The sequence below is a fragment of the Octodon degus genome, unplaced genomic scaffold, assembly GCF_000260255.1.
Source record: "Octodon degus isolate 3935 unplaced genomic scaffold, OctDeg1.0 scaffold00140, whole genome shotgun sequence".
Classification (NCBI taxonomy): domain Eukaryota; kingdom Metazoa; phylum Chordata; class Mammalia; order Rodentia; family Octodontidae; genus Octodon; species Octodon degus.
This window is the reverse complement of record NW_004524716.1, coordinates 5,191,066-5,193,915: the sequence shown is the minus strand read 5'-3', so window position 1 is coordinate 5,193,915 and position 2,850 is coordinate 5,191,066.

Here is a 2,850-nt window from a genome sequence, read left to right as displayed (position 1 = left end):
TGTCCCGAACTTTGCCTTTGGACCACTTCTTCTTTTTGGCCTTGCCCCCAGATTTGTTCACTGGGTCTTTGTCTTTCTTGGCCGACTTTCCGGCATCTTTCTTCTTCTTGTCGTCTTTGGGCGGCATCACGGAGCTCGGAGAGCAGCGGAGACCACTGCAGGCCCGTCAAGATGTCGGACAGAAAGGAAGCGCCGCTCCTCTGGGTTGTGGTTTTTAAAAAAAAATTTATGAAGGGGCTGGGGAGATGGCTCAATAGAATAAGCGCTTGCCTGGCAAGCACAAAGGCCTGAGTTCAAACCCCGGTTCTGCCCCAAAAAATAAATAAATAAATAAATAAAATAAAAATTATGATAGTTATCAAGCAGTTATCCTACAATTATATTTTAATTTTGGTGGTACCAGGGGTTGAACCCAGGGCCATCACACTGAACCAGATCCTAGCCCCTAACTCATGCGTGCTCTCTCTCTCTTTTGTTTTTTCTCTTCCTTCTCTCTTTTAACCTCCCTCCCCCCCCTTTTTTTTTTGAGAAAGGATCTTGCTAAATTGTTTAATTGCCCAGGTGGGCTTGCATGTGTGCTCTTCCTGCCTCACCCTCCCAAACAGCTGGGATTCCAGGTGTGCACCCCCTCACCCAGCAAGTGAATGCTAGGCAAGCACTCTACCACTGAGCTACACCCCTAGGCCACATCTTGGCCTATTTGTGTGTGCGCATGGGTATACATAGATAGGTGGGTGGCCCTGGAGATAGTGCCCAGGGCCTTCAAGCTGAGCTACATTCCCTCACCTTGTGTACTTACTGCTTGTCTATTTATCTGTTTTGATATAGGGTCTTGCTAAATTGCTCAGGCTAGGTTCAACATCCCATCCTCCTGCCTCAGCCTCCCAGGGTGCTGAGATAATATAGGTGGATACCACCACACCAGGACATCTTGGCCTTTGATTCTTTTTCTTCCTTTTCTTCTTCTTCTTATTCTTTTAGCAGAACTGAGGATTGAACTCAGGCCCTGTGCTTGCTAGGCAAGCACTTATTCTACTGAGCCATCTCCCCAGCCCCATTGGCCTTTGATTATACCATCTCACTGCACACAGGAGATAGTTATTTTTATTTTACAGATGCGGAAAATTGATGCACAGAGAAATTAAAGATTTGGTCAGTAGATTGTGGCAAGCAACAAAGTCAGGATTTTCATCCTGTCTGCTCTCAAAGTCCCATTATGAAAAAAAAAAAAAGTGCTTTGGGGCTGGGGAGATGGCTCAGTGGAATAAGCACTTCCCTGGCAAGCGCAAGGGCCTGAGTTCAATCCTCGTTTCAAAAAAAAAAAAAGTCCCATTATGTCTTTAAAAAATTATATTAAAAAATTTTAGGAGTTTGGGACTTTGGTTTTATTTTTATTTATCTTTTTATGGTACCAGGGATTGAACTCAGGACGTTGCGCTTGCCAGGCAAGCATTATATTCTACTGAGTTATCTCTCTAGCCCAGGATTTGGTTTTAGACTTTGTGCCTTTTCATTAAGTATCTCTCAAGGGTAGTTCTAATGCTTCAAAAGGCTTTAGCCTACTAAACAAACATCATACATTCATTTCTCCCTTTTCCTTTAAGATAACCAGCAAAACCTGTGTGACTCAGGCAAAAGCAAAGCAAAAAAAGTAAAAGCGGCCCCGGAAAAAAAGACAATTTCTTTCAGGCTCTTTTGAATAGAGAACTGCTCCTCCTCCATCTGCATTTGCCCCTCTGAAGAGCTGCAGGGTGTGGAGGGGGGCAGATGATGCTGTGGGGAGGAGGGGAAGGAGGCTCAGGATCTAGGAGGGAAATAAATCCCAGGCCCACCACAGTGCTGGCTTTTTGGAAGCTCCTTTAAATAAGCAGGGGGTTGGGAAAGGCGAAAGACCAGGTACTGGAGAAAGGAGTAAGGGAGAAAAGGAGAGGGAGAGGGAGAAGAGGACAGAGCAAGACAAGGGGCGCTGCTCTGGGTATTTGGCCTGCAGCGTGTTGTTTATAGCTTTTAGCCAATTAACTAAATTAGAGCTTACTTTGGCTCCACTGAGAGGAAGGCATTGTGTTAAGAGGGAAAGATTACAGGCTCTGGATAGAGGCACATTTCCGTTTCAGCTCCTACTTTTTTTTTTTTTTTTTTACTATCTCTATACTTTCTGAATCTCATGGAATAAAATAATTATTCTTATTTTTTTCTTTTCTTTTTTGTCTTTTTGAGACAGGTTCTCACTATGCAGTTCAGGCTGGCCTTGAGCTCACTTTGTAGTCTAGGCTAGTCTCAAACTCTCAGTGATCCTCCTGCCTCAGCTGGGAAAAATAATTATTCTGTAGTTGTTGTGTATGGGATAGGATATGTAAAAAAATAAAATCCTGGACTATAAATGTAGGTACAGCTCAGAGTCCTTAGCATATTTGAATCCCTGAGTTCAGCTATTAACACACACACACACACACACACACACACACACACACACACACAATCATGGTATTAGTAGGCATTAGGGGCTGGGGAGATAGCTCAGTAGAATAAGCCCTTGCCTGGCAGGCACAAGGGCCTAAATTCAATCCCTGGTTCTGCCAAAAGGAAAAAAAATTTTTTTTCAATCTTCCTTTAATTAAAGTCCTTTTTTTGTTTGTAGGACAGGGTCTATAGGATCTCACTGTATAGATCTGACTCACAGTGATCCTCCTGTTTATAGCCTGTCAAGTGCTGGGATTACAGGCCCCCACCACCAAGCCCAGATTCAGTAAGTACTCAGTATGCCCCTGGGAGGTGGGGAGACAGAAGCATAGAAGGCCCAGGGATCAAACTGCATCTGCCTAAGCAGGTGCTTTAATCCACTGAGCTATT